The sequence below is a fragment of the Planococcus citri genome, chromosome 4 (genome assembly GCF_950023065.1).
Source record: "Planococcus citri chromosome 4, ihPlaCitr1.1, whole genome shotgun sequence".
Classification (NCBI taxonomy): Eukaryota; Metazoa; Arthropoda; class Insecta; order Hemiptera; family Pseudococcidae; genus Planococcus; species Planococcus citri.
This window is the reverse complement of record NC_088680.1, coordinates 51,825,067-51,847,095: the sequence shown is the minus strand read 5'-3', so window position 1 is coordinate 51,847,095 and position 22,029 is coordinate 51,825,067. Positions and strand designations below refer to the sequence as shown.

At 32.9% G+C, this 22,029-nt stretch overlaps 1 protein-coding gene and 1 long non-coding RNA gene across 5 annotated transcripts in view; one reads left to right on the top strand and one right to left on the bottom strand.

Annotated features, from left to right (window-relative positions):
- The window catches only part of LOC135844985 (cardioacceleratory peptide receptor-like), a 295,508-nt gene that overhangs the window by 218,353 nt on the left and 55,126 nt on the right, over nucleotides 1-22,029 (top strand). The window lies entirely within an intron of this gene.
- LOC135844995 (uncharacterized) lies at nucleotides 7,191-8,235 on the bottom strand. The gene is made up of 4 exons (XR_010558688.1): nucleotides 8,082-8,235; nucleotides 7,869-7,958; nucleotides 7,405-7,454; nucleotides 7,191-7,318 (listed from the first exon to the last, which is right to left on the bottom strand). It is a non-coding gene; the product is annotated as an uncharacterized LOC135844995 (long non-coding RNA).

Genomic DNA, 22,029 nt, shown 5'->3' with positions numbered 1-22,029 from the left:
GAAATGTAAGATAAGGGCGAACTTGGTCATTGTATAATTAGATCACTTTTCGATGTGTAGCAACAGGCTTGAGATTTTCAGAATTAAGTGGGTGGTATTGAATTGAAATGGCTCAGACGGTCTTAAGTATATTTTGACTCTTGGCCCTTTACTATTCAAATTTGAGTTGGATATAAATAAAATTAGTAGGTATCTCGTATATGTTTTCATCTTCCTTCGCACTTTTGTTAGAATTCTAGGCCATGAATAAAACAGTTGAAAGTAGAATTTGAATTTATATAAAATGAAATTAGATCAACGTATCAAGCCCAGTACAATTTGAAGAAAATAAACTGTACTTACTCTCAAAGTGAACGAATTAGCGCTCCAGAACAAGCCCACCAGTGTGCATCCGAGAAAAGTCAGGTACTTGGCAAAAGTCAAATAATATTGCGGCTTATAGAACCTAAATACCGCCACCAGCACACCGTAGACCATGAAAATCGTCGAGTTGAATATAAACAAAGCCACACATAATCCGTACGTATCGGTTAATCGCGACTTGAATAACAGTAAACGTTTCAAAGTACGTATGTAGCGTTTAAGCTGCATATCTTCCTGGCTGCTGACACGTTTGGTCAAACAGGACCACAAAACAATATCTTCGTTCATCTGATTCGCAACTTTAGCATACAGCACTCGAATCAACATAGTCCAACAGACGAACTGTACCATAGGAGAGAAAATCCAAAAATCTAATAAAATTCTAACCGTGTGTTTTAGCGAAATCTCCAAATTCTCGCTGTAATTTAAAATATACGATATTTGAAAATACATCCAGATACTCATACATAGTGCTATACCAGCGAAGCCTACGACACCGATGGTAAAAAATTCGATATTCTTCAAAATCGTATCATTAACGCAAATACTTTCCAATTCGACGATCATGCTTTTGATTTCTTTATTCTTGAGTTTCATTTTAATGAAACATATCGCCGGTACAATGAGCGACATTTGGAACGCTGTTAACGTGATGAGGACCTCGAGTTTGAAAAATTTCGGATAATGTTGCAAATACCATACTTCGTAATTGTACACAAATGCTAAGTACATCGAGTATTGGATGATAATGTAGATTATTTCCAGTATGAATTGAATCCAACCGTTGTATTCGATGTACGACATTCCGAACATTTTGAATAAATAATGAACCGGTTTAATGCATTGTGAAAATGTTACGTTACTTTTGCGAAATTTATTGTAGAATTTTTTGAAAAAAGTTTTCATTTTACGCGTAAGTAGGATCAGTTTTATGTTTTTTTCGCGAAATATATTCGTTTATTACTAAACATACCGAGTATTGAGCATCAATTTCCGAGGTGTTCGTTTTAATTTCTAAAAAAGTATTCCCAATATCGACGTAATGACTTTCAAGTTGATTATAAATAGAGAAACTTTTTTGACCGTAATTATCTTGCGCTTTGAAAGTCAAAACAATTAGTTTAACAAAGGAAGAAAAGTATAATATATGATATGACGTATGTTATAAGGTCAAAATATATCCATAACGTACCTACTTGAAATGCTTAATGAATGTAAAAACAATCGAAACGGTAGTAGTTTTTGTTTTTCAGTACGAGTGTCTGGTATAAGAGGAAGACTGGCCAGGAGATTTGAGTACAATCGAGACTGGGTATGGTTGAAAAAAGACAAAACGTGGGATGAACAATGAATGTGTCGCACCTACCCATCAAATAAAATACGCAATTTACTGTTGAAAAATGAAAAACTTGTTCAAGATGAGTATTTGATCAAGATTTCTAAAATTTGTTAAATGAATTGGTAGACTGGAAATTGTACATACACATTTGCGATTTCTCATGCAGCGTATACTATTTCCATCTATATATTAGCTGGTATCTAGCGTATCTGATCGTTTATTTCAGGGTCTTACAGGGAGAGTTGGCCGGTGAGTTTTTTGTGTTAACAGCTCCGATCGTTTCCTCCCTCTCATCATTCTTCCTTGGATTTTTCCCTGTACTGCTAGCATGAAAATACCGTTTTCTTGTATTTTATGAGCTAAATACTTTAGCGTTCTGTTTTTGATACCTTCAACTACCTACGACTTTCTGCTCCTCTTCTATTCTTGCTAATACTTCCTTGTTGGTAATGAAGTCCTTCCATGAGATCCATAGTAGCCTTCCATAGCACCACATCTCAAAAGCGGATACTTTCTGAGATCGAGTCAGAAACCAGATAGACTAAGTATACTTATGCTTATAAAAGAAAGATCTGACTGCAACTCTGACCACAAACTATTGGCTGCAAAATAAAGAGCCAGAAGAATAGCAAAGAACAATACCAACTGTGATATACTACTATGCCGTACGTGGTATGTTTAGGGCGCGCCCACATGGTAACACTGCGTTGCACGGAGGCAACACTGCGTTGTATTCTCGTCAGCTAGCCATATGAGCCAAGCGACGAGAGTACAGAACACCAGTAACGTATCCGAGTGCACAAGGGTATGTTATTCACAGTTAATCGGTTAATGCAGTCATTTAAGTATAAGTATTACTCTCGAGTGTCAAGTGTTAGTATTAATTCTTCAGTTATTTCTAGTTAGTGTTTAGTTATTATCAAGGATCGATGCGCTGAGATTAGGTTTGAGGCGAGTAGGCGAGAAGGATTAGTGATCTACTCGTCGCCATCACGGTTAGAATATGTCATTGAACATTATCGGGACTCCTCGTTGAAGGATACCTTACTGCCACCTACACCGTTGAGTGTATAATTAGGTTAAGAAAAGTGTCATGTTAACCTATCCGAATACATCTAAGTATGTAATTAGATAGCTCATGTAACAGTGTTGTTAATATCACACTCATTATATTATTTCATCATGTATTTCTTGTTGTTATTTATGGTGTGTGTGAACATCTGTTAAGAGTGTAAAAGCAACCTTTCCTACTCACACCCTAGCCGAGCATGTGAGGTATTCTGGTGAGTATTTAGAAGAAAAATGCTCCAAGGGATATTTCCAGGAAACAACACAACGGATTATAGGTACCTTCCTATCACTGTCTTTAAGCCATTTTACCCTCTTACACAACAACTTGACATTGCATAAATCAAATCAAAAGATGTACAAAAGAAATTCTGAGAAGAACTGGGAAAGCAAAAGGAAGACAAGTTGGAAGAAGAACAAGGTATTGAGGAGAAGTGGCAAGCATGGAAGTGAAAGGTTGAAACAGCAGCAGAAAAGTAGAAAACACAAACCATGGATGACTCGAGAGATACTGGATTTGATGGAAGAATGAAGAAAAGCAATCAGACCTAGTAGTGAGTACACGGTGCTAAATAATGAGATCATGGGAATGTGTAGAATGGCCAAAAACAAGTGGTATGAGCAGAAGTGCCAAGAAATGTCACATTTGGTCCCACATATCAATGTAAATTTCGCCCCTGTGTCATTCATAGGTTTTTTAAAAACAGTAAAAAACCATAACAAGCATTATTTCGGTTTTTGGTTTGGGTTTTTTCAGTTTTTTTTATTAGGTACATTTTTTTGCCATTCATTTTTTGCGATTTTTTCACTTTTTTGACATTTGATTACAAATTTATGTATTAAAAAAATTATATAATTATTGTTCTTGAAAAATATAATATACTTACTTTTTTAAAATTATTATGAAATTACTATACTTACCTACTTTGTTTCCTGAAATTGAGAGATTTTGAATTGAAGATATTTGAAAAAAAAAAAAATTATGTAAAACCGAAAGAAACCAAAAACTGAAACTGAAACCAAAATTTTTGTAAATAAGATCAAAACCGAACCCAAAAACCGAAATTTTGAATTTCAAAACCAAACTGAAAACCAAAAAATTTCACGGAAAAATTGGAGTGAAACCATAATCATAATTAAAATAATTAAGGTTAGCATCCCTGATTACATCAGCAATTGGCTCGACACAGAGTCGAAATTTATGTCGACATGCGGCATCCAAAAGTGACGGATGTGGATGGGTCGACATTCACATCAAAATTAGCATGGTCATTGTTGTAAGGGCTTGATAAACATCTAACACCAGAGTATGAAAAGGAGCTGTTGAAGATAATAAACAAAATATATGATGAAGGTACACTGCCTAAGGACTTCCAAACAGTAAATTTTGTACCAATACCAAAAAAGAACTACACACAAAAATGCTTTGAATATAGAACCACCGCATTAATGAGCCACGCACTGAACCTGCTACTCTCCATCATAAATGCCATTTGTTTGTGTATATATTTGTTTGCTCTTCACGACCTTTTTGTTGTTATAGGGATACTTTTTTGTGATGGTGGGGGGGGGGGGGTAGCAAAAAACAGTTAGCCCAGAATGCAGTTGAAGTAGGGTAAATGGAAATTTTTCAAAAATAGCACCCATTTTCTGTATCTTGAAAACAAAAATCAATTTTCAAAATCTTATCCCATATTTTTCAATCAATTTTTCTGTTTTTTTTGGGGGGGGGGGGTTAAATTTTTATACTTAATTTCATTTATCAACGTACTATATTGTAAAATGCAAGCTATGTAGTAAGTTGTACTTATTTATTGACCAACAATTTTTATAATTCCAGGTCATTATATTTGTATGGATTTTCACAAATAGAATATGTAGGTCTAGGTACCTTCTTCTTGAGACCTGATTGCTTTTCTTCGATAAATTTAAAAACCATACGCGATGTTTCTTTCACGAAGAAATTTCCAACTTATGTATCGTCGAGCTATTGACCGAAGATTTCTGATACACGTACGTTTTCGTAAAGAAGAGAGGAATAATGCGAAATGCATTTCCATTAAAGTTTACTTGCATAAGCATCGTACTCGATTTACTTTGTATATGAAGCAATAACGCGGAAAGATTTCACAATTCATGGTGTTTTCGTTCTTAATAAACTTTATACGTGATGGTTTTTTTTTCTTTAACGATTTCAACTTTATAAAGTGTGCCATAACTATAGAGTTTGGGGAATGAATCTACCTCGCAACATGGTCGCTTATACGTAATATACGCTCATATAACTACAAATAGGTACGTTTATAATATTCTCATCATATTGTGCAATGAGGTAGCGAAATATGAGCACCTACGAAAAAAATATTCATTTACGTATTGAAATTTTCAAATAGCTTTTTAGGAAAGCGTATATAATAAATAATCACATCGGGTGTATTTTTATTTATTTCGCTAGCTCAATGCAAAATGAACGGAAGACGTAATTCTTCGGAAAATATTTTTGATACTTGAATCTTGAATCTCGAATAGCGACTTTCTCGATGAAGATTTCATGACTCGTGTTCGTGAATGTCGATGAGAAGGTTTTGTTTTTTCGCGGATATGAGGTAGATTTTTCACGAGATCGGTTCGCTATTGCGTTTTATTCTCTCGAGTTTAATTTTTTCTTTTGTTTTTTTTTTTCGAAAATGTGAAGGTGAATTGGCGAGTAAAATAAGAAAATCAATTTAAAGGGTTCGCGAGCAGATTTTCCAACTCACAAAAATCACTATGTTCGTGAAAGCGCATTTTCGGCGGACCGAGTATGCAATTTTATTAACGCGTTAATAAAATTGCATACTCGGTTCGCCGTAAATACGCGTTTGGAACAGATTTGGTATTTTTCGTCAATTTCAGCTAAAAATCGAGGACTGGTTGAATTATTGGAGCTTGTCAGTTTACATGATTTTGAAGAGAATACATGGGAAAGTCTAAGTTAGTCTCTGAAGTTTGAAAAGCTCGAATATAACTTTTAAGATGAAGCGTAACTCTTTGTAATGAGTACATAGACCGTACATACTAAAGCAACCATTTAAAAATTTGAAAAAATTACCTACAACAGAGCAGGCAACAAATTTTCATTTTTTTACCACCAACTAATTTTTGGAATGAGATATGGTCTTGTCAAAAAAAAATCAAAAATCAAGATGCATATTTTTTGTTATTGATACATATGAAGGCTCTCAGTTCCAATTCTGGCTCATTTTTTCGATCGTACCCCTCTGAACCCTCCTCGCCCTCTCCCCCTCCTAAGGGACTTGAAGGTATGGGTGATATCATTTTTTCATAAATTTTGTTAGATAATTTTTTAGCAATTTCGAGTGATTTTTCTGTATCTATCTTGGGCAATTTTTAACACAATTTTCAGCAAATTTAAGCATCGATATTCTGATATTTTTCTCTTCTTTTCCCGACGATTTTTCTTAATTTGCTGTTGAGTTTAGAATAATTATTGTGCCATATTTTAGGCAAATTTTGATTTTTGTTTTGAATTATTTCTCGCAAATTTTCGTTTTATTTTGAATGAATTTTTTATGAATTTACTTATTTTTCATGAAAACAAGATTTGATTTAGATTACTCCAACTCTTTTTCTTGATTTTCAAACATTTTTTGGACTAGGCCAATTACTCGCTGTTTTTTTTCTTTTTGAATAAATTTTTGATATTTTACATTTTGAAAAAATTTACACTTCATTTTCAATACTTTCCGTGTAGATAGAGCTAATTTTGTATGGACTTTTATTACCTACTTACCTATTGTTTTGCATTATTTTGTTCATATTCGATGGACTTTTTCTTCATTTTTCGACATTTCATGTCAATTTTCTTTTTTTCTGATAATTTCAGCCAATTTTTAGCAGATTTTTGTGGAAATGTTGCTAATTTTATTTCATGCAATTTTTAGCAAATTTTCGCGACAATTTTTCTTATTACTAAGCTAATTTTTTTGATATTCTGAACATCTTTTGAAATTTTTATGAATTCTTACATCATGTTTAATCATTTTCAAATACTTGAAGTTCATTTTTCATCAGATTTGGAAAAGCTTTACAATCACATCGCATAATTTTAAGTTTATTTTATCAATTTTGCGAGCTTAACATTTCAGTCAATCTTAAGTACCTAATTGTGATTATCTACTTTCCCTTATTTCTTTACTATTTTTATGTGATAATTTTCTGATAATTTCAAGCAAATTTTACCGATATATTCTGCTGAAAAATTTGTCGATTTTTTTCAAGATACCAGCGAAAAATCTAACTGTTTACAAAAAAAAATTCAACACTATTATTCTATTTAAGTAAAAATATTAAGTATTGTCACAAATTAGGAACAAGTTTGAAATATCAATATAAAATATTACAGAATATGTACCTATTAATAAAAACTTTACTGTCTCTGGATAAATTCTCACTGTCTCTTCCTCTGCTTTGTTCTTGTTTGAATTCTGAAATCTAGAGACCATTAGCTTGTTTGGACGTTTTCATTAAAAATCATAATGCCAAACCCTGGTAAATAAAACACACGTTATAAGTCTCACTTAAAAATCATACTAAATACTAAAATTACCAATTTACAACTTGGAAAATCTTACAATTGAGCTTGAATTTGCAAAATCACGTATCCAGTCAATATGGAAATGATCTAGAAATACGATAAAATCAAATGAAATAATTTTCCTAACAACGTTTTATTCACATAAATGATAGAAGTGGCACTTGAGCAAACACAGTCCTTTCTAAAATAAGAGAAAACGTGTTAAATAAGTATAAGTACATGCATACTTTTCGTGCCTATCCAACGCCTTTGTTATAGAGTATTTTTTTTTAAAATGAGCTCTCAACTAGTTTTTTTTGTTTCTCTTTTTTCAAATAAAAAAACCGCACATCAAAATTTACGACGAGTTGATCAATCGGTGATTAGCCAACTACTGACTGAGGATTACTTCAAGCAAGATTTTTTTCGAGCTTGTACTCGTATTTTCGAAACGATTGCATCAATCTACACCTAAAACACTTTGTATACTACGTAAGACTTTTACTCGATTGAAAATCTCACCGATAAATAATGTTCGCAGCTAATCCGCATTAATGAGCCAGCTCTAAAAGTTAAATCACGAGGTAAATAAATCAAAGATACATTTTTCAACTGCAACAGAAACAAATTAATTTAAGTCACCGCGTTAAAAGATTTCCATTTTAAGCTGAAAAATAAACCATACACTATGTAGGTATTAGAGGTACATAGATATAGTGTACAGAGCGTATTTACCTGATAATCAATCGGGAACGTAGTCTCGACGATAATCGCCTTGTGAATATCTTTAATACCATTTCTAATCTGCAAGCATATAAAGCAATCCCTCGATTAAATTACGTTTAAATTAATTTCACGATCTAAGCAGAAGCACCCGATATGCGTCTATTTTTTTTAAAAAGCCACTGTTAAAAGAAAAACACCGACCTCCGCACACTTCAGAGCTCATTCTTAGCCTATCGTCACGGCCACTCGATTTTATTCATAATTTCATTTCACCAAATAACGCCACCGCAAAATAAAAAAGGAAATTCAAGGTCATATGGAATGCTTATAAACGATATTATTACATTTCATATTCCTTTTTTATACAATGTTTACAAGCATACCACTATTTCTACGAAACAAAGTGAAATCGAATTTGCTTGTATTTCTCTTTCTAAAAAACATGACGTAAGTATAAGCCACAGATATGAGTATATCTACGAGTCGCGAAATTGAAATTTTTAACATATTTCTTTTGATATGTACACATCTTTTTTCTTTTCGTATCATTTTAAGCGACCAAAAAAAAATTTAGAATTCAAAAAGGGGTCTTTATAAATACAGCGGTACTTGTATAGCTTCGTATCGTCTCGCCAAACAAGTCGTAAACAAATTTGAGTAATTTTTAATAGTATATTTCGAATCGAAGGAAGCATAAAATGTAAGTAGATGCTCCTGTTTACGATGGATGTGGATCAGACAAGAGGGAGGGGGGATCTAGAGGAAGGATTGAACATTGATGGAACATTATTTTTTTACCAAATAAAAATAATCGCACAAACCTTTTTCCTGCTGGTTTCTCCAATGGTGAAAAAAATAATCAGAAATGTAAATTTGAAAACCGTTCTAGATAAATACGAGGCAGCTATCTTTATATCGAACAAAAGAGGTACAATTAAGGCAATATCGTGTAAAAAGCTCGTAACGTACGAAACGATCAAACACACAATACTAAACTCGTATTCGTAAGGAATCACATCGTAACAAACGTTCAAAATAACCTTGTGCATTTTTTTCAATTTTTTCAAAGTTCTACCATTGGTTGGACTGTACCTATGAAAGCACAAAGGGTAACGTCGTTTACGATTTCCATAAGCCCATGATATTCGTTTAGTCAATAGTATATTTCTCAAAACAGTCTGGTGTAGTTTTAAAATCGCCGATATAATTGTAATATAGTCTAACACTGGTGTCAAAGCCCATAATTCGAATAAAACTAAAGGAAAGAAGTCGTAAATGTTGGTTATATTCATAACGTACAATATAACGAGGCTAATTAAAGTTATCAGCGTCATAGACAAATAACAAAAGATCCGTTCGCAGAAGGTTTCGCAGCGAACGCGAATTTTCATTCTTAATAACGTGTTAATCATACACTCATGCCACGAGGTGAAATCGAACTTGTTAATTAAACCGAATTGGATCAAATTGACCAAAGGAGTGAATAAAAAAACACCAAAGTGCAGCAATGCGCATACATTACGTATTCGAAATGAATAGTCGTCGAAATGGGCCGACCAAATCCAACCATGGTATACACAAATTAAACTTAGGCAAATACACATCGCGAAATAAATAGCTGCCAGTTTTGTATGTTTTTTTCGGCGAACGCGATATAATCCTAAAATCATCATGATGAGCAACATAACTGACTTTCATCGAGCTCATCCTGAAACATCAGACTGACAATGCTAGTGAATAGTGAAAGGTCACGACAAAAAACAAAAATGAAAGGGAAATGTCAAATTGAAAATTGATGAAAGGTACTTCTCATGTTTGTATAAGATGATGGCTATCTATTGTAATTTTCCTTCACGTATTTATTTAAAGTCAAGGATGAATTTTAGAAAATAAAGAAAACTCCTCATTTGGAGCGTTCAGCATAAGTACCTACCTACACATAAGTACGTACATTATGGTTTTTTGATTCATGGTTTCCGTTAACTTACCCCACAATATGTGAGTGATTGTGGTACTGTACAAGAGAATTTTTGGGTCACCCAGTGGCTGATTTTACTCATTTTTTAAATCAAAGCATGGACATTAATTTGTTAGCTTTCAAAAAAAATTCAGCTTTCATACGCAGAAAATTAAGGTTTCTGCAAAGTTTATCCAAAAATTGCATACTCTGATAAAAAAAAAATTGATTGGTCAATATTGTAATCCCTAGAAAGGTCACTAACATTATTCCTAGCCAGACTTGAATTACAATCATATTTAAACGGAAAATTTTGATGGGGGTAGAGGAAATAGATAATGTTTTTTTGGGGAGCCCACATTTTTTAGAAAATGTGAAAAAATATTGAAAAGTACACTTTTTCTTATCGTATCGAAAGTGGTCTTCAAAACATGTTCCTAATGTAGTTGAAAATGTAGAAAGGAGATTCTCTGAGTTTGTAGCTGCCCAACCGCATGTTCTAAGATTTTTTGGAGCATTTTCCTGAAAATTGGACCCACATATATAATTTTTTTACTTGTGTTCTTTCAAAACGTGCTGATAATTGGAGTATGACCTACAAAGAACATTCTCAGAGTTGTAGCTGCTCGAATCACGCATTTCAAAACTTTGGAAATTTTTTTTGAAAAAAGTTAGGCTCAAAAATCCACTTTTTTCATTCAAATTTCTTCAAAACGTGTTGATGCAATCACTCATTTCGAAATTAAAAAAAAAAAAATTGAACCCAAAAATACACTACTTCTCAGTGTTCCTTCAAAACTCGTCAATGATTAGAATTGGCCTGAAAAATAAGATTTCCAGAGTTGTAACTACCCAATCGCAAAATTTGGAATTCCAAAAAATTACCTAGTTTAAAAGTAAATTGGCCCCAAAAATACACTTTAGGTGTCTTACTCGTGGTTTCCTCAAGACGTGTTGGTAATTGGAATGACCCAAAATGGCAATTCCCAGAGCTCAATTGTATATTTTGAGACTTGACAAAATTTTTTAGAAAAAAAAAACAAGCCCAAAAAATACTTCCACTCTCTCAAGACGCGTTGGTATAGCTAAAATATTGCTCAGAAAAAATGTTAACAAAATTGCAAGTCAAATGACACATTTCGACATTTTAAGAACATTTTTTGAAGAAAAAAATCACCTCAAAAATACACTTTTTTCTCTCATATTTTCTCGAAACAATATGTTGGTTGTTGGTGCTTGGAATTTGACATGAGAAAGAGATTCCTTGATGTAGCTTCCCAATTGCAAATTTTTAGATTTCAGGGCACTTTTTTTGAGACAGATTGGGTCCAAAAATACCCTTTTTCTCACTCATGTTCTCTCAAAATGAGTTAGTAATTGGAATATATTGATCTCGAAAAAGATATTGATAGAATTATAGCTACTCAATCTCACATTTCAAGATTTTAGGACTTTTTTTGAAAAAAAAAAAATTAGTCCTTGCAAAAAAAAACATTATTTGTTGAGTTTCCTGAAAATACGTTTATGGGTGGAACACGACCTAAAAAAAAAGGTAATTTTCAGAGTTTTTATTCTCCAATCATTATTTTTAATATTTTTGTACTTTTTTTTTTTTTTTTTTGAAAAAATTGATTCCCAAAAATACTGCTTTTCTCACTCATTTACTCTCAAACCGCGTTGGTTATTAAAATATGACCTTCGTAAAGGATTTCAGAGGTTGCAGATTCTGAACGCACATTTTTAGATTTTAGGGCATTTTCTCAAGGGAAAAATTTGGCACCAAAAATTTTTTCTTTGAAGTTCAAATTGGTTCTGAAAACGCAAAGTCTTCAAAAAACATCAATCGTCACTTACATGAAAACTGAGCCTCTAAACGATGATTGTAATTCAAATGTGACTATAATAAATGAGATTTTATAGCATAACAAACATTTTTTCACGAATTTATGCGTTTATGAACTATTTTGGAAAATTCAAAACCCCTTAGATCAAGCCTCAATTTTCCGATCGGGCTGCACAAGTTTTTTTTCAGAGTTTCTATCCCAAGGGTTCCCCATTCCCGATGTTTCAGCTAAACAAATGATCATAAATCAGTGACCGAGTGACTTAGAATTTTCCTAGTTGTTTATTTCCTATTTTGTACCTACTCCAGCTTCCAGATATGGAAAGATTCACTCAAAGTCAAAACTAGATGAAATATCAAGAATGAAAGACAATCACGAATCAATATAAATTGCTACAGGTGCATAAAAAACTACTTACATAAGTAAACATCTACCTAAATTACCTACATATGTAAATAAATGCCTAAGAGCATAAATATACTTATAAATTCTGAAACAACAAATCCAAAAAAAACCATACACACCTTCTTCGTGTTAATTTCACCAATTGTGAAAAAAATAATCAGAAATGTAAATTGGAAAACGGTTCTAGAAAGAGACAATGCAGCTATCCTTATATCGAACATAACAGGTACTCGTACAATTAACGCAACATCGTGTAAAAAGCTCGTAACATACGAAACGATCAAACACACAATGCTAAATTCGTATTCGTAAGGAATCACATCGTAACAAACGTTCAAAATAACCTTGTGCATTTTTTTCAATTTTTTCAAAGTTGTACCATTGGTTGGACTGTACATACGAAAGCACAAAGGGTAACGTCGATTACCCTTTCCAAAAGCCCATGATATTCGTTTAGTCAACAGTATACTTCTCAAAACAGTCTCGTGTAGTTTTAAAATATCGGATATAATTGTAATATAATTTAAAACCGGTGTCAAAGCCCATAATTCGAATAAAAGTAAAGGAACATAGTCGTAAATGTTGGGTAGATTCATAATATACAATGCAACAACGTTAATTGAAGTTATCAGCGTCATAGACAAATAACAAAAGATCCGTTCGCAGAAGGTTTCACGTCGAACGCGAATTCTCATTCTTAATAACGTGTCAATAATACACTTTTGCCACGAGGTGAAATCGAACTTATTGATTAAACCGAATCGGATCAAATTGACCAAAGGAGTGAATAAAAAAACACCAATATGCAGCAATGCGCATACGTTACGCAATCGAAATGAATAGTCGTCGAAATGGGCAAACAAAATCCAACCATGATACACACAAATTAAATTTAGGCAAATACACATCGCGAAATAAATAGCTGCCAATTTTGTATGTTTTTTTCGGCGAACGCGATGTAATCCTAAAATCATCATGATGAGCAACATGTAACTGGCTTTCATCGAGCTCATCCTGAAACATCAGACTGACAATGCTGAGTGAATAGTGAAAGGTCACGATAAAAAAAGTAATGAAAGGGAAATGTCAAATGGAAATTGATGGAAGGTACTTCTCATGTTTGTACAAGATGATGGCCATGTTTTGTAATTTTCTTTCACGTATTTATTAAAGTCAAGGATGAAGTTTAGAAAATAAAGAAAACTTCTCATTCAGAGTGTTCAGCATAGCCGCACATATAAGTACCTACATTATGGTTTTTTGATTCATAATTTTCGTCAACTTACACCTAAATATGTACCTACCTCCTTATGAGAAAAAAATATATTATGAGGGATTGTGGTACTGTACAAGGGAATTTATGGATCACTCAGTGGCTGATTTTACTCATTTTTTCAAATCAAAGCATGGACATTAATTTGGAGATTCTTTGAATTCGTAGCTACCCAACCGCATGTTCCGAGATTTTTTGGAGCATTTTCCTAAAAATAGTACCCAAAAATACAATTTTTTTTTACTCGTATTTTTTCAAAACCTGCTGGTAATTGGAACATAACCTACAAAGAACATTTTCAGAGTTGTGGATTCAAAAATATACACTTTTTCACACGCGTGTTCTTTCAAAACTCTCCTATGATTGGAATTGGCCTAAAAAAGAGATTTCTAGAGTTGTAACTACCCAATAGCACATTTTGAAATTTAAAAAAATTTCATGGTTCCCTCAAGACGTGTTAGTGATTGAAATATGACTTAGAATGGCGATTCCCAGAGCTCAATTGCACTTTTCGAGTCTTGACAGAATTTTTTGGAAAAAAATCAAGCCCAAAAAATACTTCCACTCTCTCAGGGCGCGCTGGTGGCTTAAAATACATATGGCTCAGAAGGAAAATTACCAGAATTGTAGCTGTCTAATGACACATTTCGACATTTTTAGAACATTTTAAAAAAAAAAATTGACTCAAAAATACTTTTTTTTTTTACTCATATTTTCTAGAAACACATTGGTGGTTAGAATTTTAGGTACGTAAAAAGGAGATTTCCAGATGGGGGCATAATAGCTTCCCAATTGTAAATTTGTAGATTTTTGGACACTTTCTTGAAACAGATTGGGTAAAAAAAATACATTTTTTCTCACTCATTCTCTCTCAAAACGAGTTATCAATTGGACTATGATCTGGAAACGGACATTGATAGAATTATATATTGTGTAGCTGCCCAGTCTCTCTCACATTTCAAGATTTTAGGATTTCTTTTTAAAAAAATTGAACCGAGAAATACCTCTCTTTACTCATGTTTCCCCACCGAGAAAAGGGACATTTTTCTACAAAATTATACCAAAAAATAAACTTTCTTCACTCAGCTCCCTCAAAACCCCTGGTGAATGGAAAAGTTACGGCTATAAAAAGTAATTTCCCACGTTTTTACTGTTCAATCCACGTTTCGGATTTTTTTTTCTTTTTTTTGAAAAAATTGGACCCAAAAATACAGTCTTTTTCACTCATTTACTCTCAAAACGCGTTGGTGATTGGAATATGACCTTTATGAAAGATTTAAAAAGTTGTAGATTCAGAACGCCTGTTTTCAGATTTCAGCTGGGGCATTTTCTAAAAAAGAAAATTTGGAATCAAAAATAAAAATTTTTCTTTGATGTTCAAATTGGTCCTCAACACGCGTTGAATGTTGGAATATGAGTTAGAAACGAGATCCCTCGGATTGTAACTGTCCAGTCGCCCAATCGCTCATTTTTGGATTTTTTTTTCAATTGCGAGTCTTCAAAAAATACTAATATTGCCACTTACATCAAAATTGAGCCTCTAACGTAGATAATTGTAATTCAAATATGTCACTATAATAGATTTGATTTTCTAACAAATATTTTTTCACGAATTCATGCATTTTTGAACCATTTTGGAAAATTCAAACCCCCTTAAGAGCCTCAATTTTCCGATTTGGCTGCTCAATTTTTTTTTCAAGTTCTTAATCCCAAGGGTTCCCAATTTCCGATGTTTCAGCTATACAAATGATCAAAATCAGTGACAGAGTGATTTAGAACTTTCCTAGTTGTTTATTTCCTATTTTCTGTGTAAGTATACCTACTCCTGCCACCAGATACGTAAGTATGGGAGATTTCATTTTGCCGAATAGTCCTAATAAACCAAAAGATTGATAGAAGTGGTCATTGAGAGAGGGAATGTCCACTTCAAAAAAGTGTGCAATTCACTAAAAGTCAAAAACTAAACGAGATATCAGGAATGAAGGACAATCACGAATCAATCTAAATTGCTACAGGTGCGTATAAAACTACCTAGACTTACAAAGGTTTAGGTACCCATTATACTTACATACCTATATCGATTCTAAAACAACAAATGCAAAATAACCATACACACCTTCTTCGTGTTAATTTCTCCAATGGTGAAAAAAATAACTAGAAATATAAATTTGAAAACGGTTCTGGAAGAATACGAGGCAGCTATCTTTATTTCGAACACAAAAGGCAAAAACAACGCAACATCGTGTAAAATGCTCAAAAAATACGAAACGATCAAAAACACAATACTGAATCCATATTCGTAAGGAACCACGTCGTAACAAACGCTCAAAATAACCTTGTGCATTTTTTTCAATTTTTTCAAAGTTCGACCATTATTTGTCGAACTGTACCTACGAATGCATTTAGGCCAATAGCGCCGTTTATGATTTCCATGAGCCCATGGTATTCGTTTAGTCGACAATATTTTATTCAGAACAGTCTCGTGTAGCTTTAAAATCGCCGATATGATTGTAATATAATCCAAAACTGGTGTCAAAGCCCATAATTCGAACAAAGTTAAGGGAAAGTAGTCGTAAATGTTGGTTATAATATTCATTAAGTACAATGTTACGAGGCTAATTGAAGTTATCCATGTGATGGAAAAATAACAAAAGATCCGTTCGCAGAGTGTTTCGCATCGAATGTGAATTCTCATTCCTAGTAACTTGTTAATCATACAGTTATGCCATAAGATGAAATCGAACTTATTGATTAAACCGAACTGGATCAAATTGACGAAAGGGTTGGTTAAAAAAACACCCAAGTGCAGCAGTGCGAATAGATTTTGTAATCGAAATGTATAATCGTCCAAATGAGCCGAGAAAAACCAAACGCGATGTAAACAAAATAAACTTAGGCAAATACACATCGCGAAATAAATAGATGCCAATTTTGTGTGTTTTTTTCGACGAACGCGATATAACCCTAAAGTCTTCATGGTAAGCAACACATAATCGGTATTCATCAAGTCCATCCTGAAACATCTGTCTTACAATTCTGAGCATATAACGAAAGGTCACGATAAAAAAAATGAAAGGAAAAACGATAATTTGTCAAATGGAATTGACGATAGGTACTTTCCATTTTGTTTATTCAAGATGGGGCGACCTTTTGTAATTTTTCTTCAGAGTTTATATTTACCCATTTTAGAGTGTAAAAATACTTTTTTTTATTGCATCCTCAAGTAGCATAAAAATCGATGATGAATTCAGAAAATGAAGAAATCCCTTTACCTATCCGGAATCTTTACCATATAAGTAGACACTAACCCCCCAGTGTTTGAGATTCATACGTCGATCTGGGCTATTTCTGTCTAAATCTAAGACTAGTTTTGGAGCTCTACTCAGTGGTCGAAAATTTGCAAATCGTTCAGAACATTAAGAGACAATCACCAACCCATCTAAATTACTACAGGTGCATAAAAAACTACATAGAAAAACGTTTCTAAAACGTACATCAAGTCCAAAAATAATCATACACACCTTCTTCGTGCTAGTTTCTCCAATTGTGAAAAAAATAATCAAAAATACAAATTTGAAAACGGTTCTAGAAAAAAACGAGGCAGCTATCTTTATCTCCAACGCAGCGGGTACAAATATCGCAACATCGTGTAAAAAACTCAAAAAATACGAAATGACCAAAAACATAATACTAAACCCGTACTCGTACGGAATCACGTCGTAACAAACATTCAAAATAACTTTATGCATTTTTTTCAATTTTTTCAAACTTCTACCATTATTAGTTGAACTGTATACACGAAAATACACTGGCCAACGTCGTCGTTTACGATTTCCACGAGCCCATGGTATTCGTTTAGTCATTAATATCCTTCTGAGGACAGTCTCGTGTAATTTCAAAATCGCGAACACAATTCTAATGTATTCCAAAATTGGTACTAAAGCCCATAATTCCAAAAAAGCTAAAGGAAAATAATCGTAAATTTTGTTTATATTGTTAACATACAAAACATTGTGGCTGATTAAAATTATCAAAGTGATTGATAAATAGGAAAATACCCATTGATAAAATGTATCGTATTGAACTCGAATTCTAATTCTTAGTAAGTTGTTAATCATACACTTATGCCACAACGTGAAATCGAACTTATTGATTAAACCGAATTGGATCAAATTGGCCAAAGGGTTGATTAAAAAAACACCCATGTGGACAAAGGCGAACACATTACGTAATTGCAACGAATAGTCGTCAAAATGGGGTGACCAAATCCAACCGTGATATATGCAAATTAAACTTAGGCAAACGCACATCGCGAAATAAACGTCTGCTAATTTTGTCATTTTCTTACGTCGAACGCGATATAATCCTAGAATTTTCATCATAGGCAACATATAACCGACATACATCGAGCTTATTTCCATAAAACGCCCATCTATAATGTCATTTTCTCACTGCTGAGTGTGTTAAGAAAGGTCAAAAGTTATACATTCGACAAAAAAACACACTATTACTTGTCAAAAAAAGTTGATGATACTTCTTATTCATTGAAATCTTCCATTACTTATTTACTTTCGTGTGTAAATAGAAGGACTTCAATTATTTTTTTTTTTCAATTTTTCACCTCAAGTACATATCATAAAATTCAATGACGAATTTAGGTGTCATAATTTTTTTGAGTAAAATAATACATAATTTTTCAGAAATAATATGTATCCAAAAATTTAGTGACTGAAATGAACCATACAGCTGTGAGAAATTGTTTGCTTATTGATCAAGGTCAAGCCTTTATAATGGAAACATGAGTTACAAATCAAATAGGTACCTACCCAAACGTTTAACTTTCCAAGTTGATGGGAAATTTTCAATTAGGATTTTTTTAACGAAAAAATTGATTTAGAAAATTAGAACTTTGTAATTTTTTTAGCAGGGAGGGGAGAGGAGGGAAGCCAAAATGGTAATTGCTTTACCTTGTAACTTGTTTCAGTTCTTGACGAAATCAAAATCTACTTCCTCATGAACAGAGCATTGATTTCAAGATTTCCCCCTCATCAAGTGAGTAAAGTCTCCTCAGAAAGGAAAGTTTTATATCATAGGTGAATTTATATTTCTTTATTGAAACTTTATTATGAAATGTCTTTGATGGGAACTTCACAAAATTGTTTCCAAGTTTTCATAAGCCTAATAGAATGTTAGAAAGTAGACCTAATATTGGGAGTCTGACATAATTTTAGCAATTCACTGATAACTTTTTTCAAGTTCTCAAAAGTCAGAGTTACTATGGTAATTTTTTTAAAAATTCTAAAAGTCTTTACAAAATTGTAATTTAAAAATGTTGACCACTCACTTGACAAAAATGAAAAGTTGTTGTAATTTACCAAAAAGTTTCCATTCATCCATGTGAAGTAAAGAGCACAAAGGACATCAGTAGTTTCCAGATACTTTCACTATAGTATATTCTACCAGAAAATACTCAGAATTTACCAGTGATATATTAAAAATTACCAGTAATTAGTAATTTACCAAAAAATTACCTGTAATTTACCAAAAAATTACCAGCACTTTACCAAACAATTACCAGTTACTTACCAAGAAACTACCTGTAATTTACCAAAAAATTGTCAGTAATTTACCAAACAATTACCAATAATTTTCTTGACTCGTTTTTTTTTTTGAAAATCATCAGTAATTTACCAAACATACCAAACAAATACCAGTAATTTACCAAAAAATTATCAGTGATTCGCCAGAAAATTACCAGGATTTTACCAGGAAATTATTAGGAATTTACCAGGAAATTACCCGAAAATTACCAGGAATTCATCAACAATTCAGCAGGAAATTACCAGTAATTTACCACCAATTCAACAAGAAATTACAGAAATTACAAGTAATTTACCAAGAAATTACAAGTAATTTACCAAGAAATTACAAGTAATTCACCAAGAAATTACAAGTAATTTACCAAGAAATTACAAGTAATTTCCCAAGAAATTACAAGTAATTTACCAAGAAATTACAAGTAATTTACCAAGAAATTACAAGTAATTTACCAAAAAATTACAAGTAATTTACCAAAAAGTTACCTGTAATTTACCAAAAAATTATCAGTAATTCACCAGATAATTACCAACAAATTACCTGTAATTTACCAAAAAATGACCTGTAATTTACCAAAAAGTTACCTGTAATTTACCAAACAATTACCAGTTACTTACCAAGAAACTACCTGTAATTTACCAAAAAATTGTCAGTAATTTACCAAACAATTACCAATAATTTTCTTGACTAGTTTTTTTTTTTGAAAATCATCAGTAATTTACCAAACATACCAAACAAATACCAGTAATTTACCAAAAAATTATCAGTGATTCACCAGGAAATTACCAGGAATTTACCAGAAAATTACCTACAGTTTACCAGAAATTACCAGGAATTCATCAACAATTCAGCAGGAAATTACCAGTAATTTACCACCAATTTACCAAGAAATTACAAGTAATTTACCAAAAAATTACCAATAACTTACCAAGAAATTACCAGTAATTTACCAAAAAATTACATGTAATTTACCAAAAAATTGCCAGTATTTACCAAACAATTACCAGTCATTTTCCTAAGATTGGCAGCAGTCATTTTCCCAATTTCTTAAGTTGATTCCATCCTTAGATGGATGCATAAGGAAACCTGAGGGTTGGGGTCAAATCAAACAAATTCTTAAATTTTTGGTAGGTATCCGGAGAGGTGGGTCAGAACAAGAAAGATTAAAACAATATTAGCCGATATTCAAACTCACAAGGGAGGTGCCCCAGGTGACATGCACCGATTTAAATGATTCTTGCACTATTGGATAGAGGACATCGAACATAGTCTACCATAAAATTTTCAGCTGCTGAAGTTGATATTTCGAATTTTCAGAGCAATTTTTCGATTTTCACATATAGCAATTTTGATAAAATCGAAAAATCGTCCTGGGATGCTGAAATATCAACTTCAGCAGCTGAAAATTTCACCATGGGCTAGTCTCATCATATGTATTGAAATGCCAAAATAATATGAGAGGTTTCGGTATGCGACCTCCGCCGACTATTTTTGGCCAATTTTTCAAAATTCCCATGAGAAAATAGAAAAATCACCCTGGAAGGCTCAAATATCAACTTCAGCAGCTGAAAATTTTGTGGTAGACTATGTTCGATGTCCTCTATTCAATGGTGCAAGAATCATTAAAATCGATGCATGTCACCTGGGGCACCTCCCTTGTCAGTTCTAAATCAATAAGAAATTATTTGTGATTTTTTGAGGACATAGAGTTTGTTGGGAGATTAGTAATCTTCCATGAATCCATGAACTGGCCAAGTCAGGAGATAAGAAAATAACACCTACAAAAAGTCAACAAAAAAAAAGAGATCTCTTCAGATCCAGAAGTTTGACTGTGCTCGTGCTGTGTCTTCTTATACTTAGTAGGTACCAGGTACCTAATAAATGCGTGAATGGGTGTGCTGGTCTATTTGAAATAAGTGAGTAGGTACAACACTTATATGTACAAAGCCATGACAGCACACTGTGATTCCAGAACATAATAATAGGTACCTATCTAAAAAATAATAATTATGTATACAAACCTTTTTCGCGCTAGTTTCTCCAATGGTAAACAAAATAATCAAAAATACAAATTTAAAAATAGTTCTAGCAGTATAAGATGCAACAATTTGTATTCCAAACATAACGGGTAAAAAAGTAACAACATCGTGTAAAAAACTCAAAACATACGTCACGATCAGCAGTACAATACTAATCCCATACTCGTACGGAATCACATCGTAACAAACGTTCAAAATAATTTTATGAATTTTTTTCAATTTTTTCAAACTTTTGACATTGGTTGATGAACTACACCCACGAAGGTACACAGGCTGATGTCGTTTGCGACTTCCATAAACCAATGATATTCGTTTAGCCAACAATATCCTTCTTAGAACTGTCCGGTGTAGTTTTAAAATCGCGAATATGATTTTAATATAATCCAGGACCGGTACTAGAGCCCATAATTCGACCAAAATTAAAGGAAAATAGTCGTATATGTTCCTTATATTCATAATGTACAAGATAGTCTGGTTAATAACGATGGTTAAAATAATACACGAGTAGCCGAACATCCATTCGCAGAATGTTTCGCAGTCGACACGAATTCTCATTTTCACCAGCTTGTTAATCACGCTTTTATGCCAGGAGGCGAAGTCGAACTTGTTAACAAAACCGAACTGGACTAAATTGGCCAAAGGATTGATGAAAAAAACACCCAAGTGCACTAATGCGAATAAATTACGCAATTGAAACGAATAGTCGTCGAAATGGGCTGACCAAATCCAACCGTGGTATACGCAAATTAAACTTAGACAAAAACATATCGCGAAATAAATAACCGCTAATTTTGGTATTTTTTTTCTTCGAACGCGATATAATCCCAAAATCCGCATAATA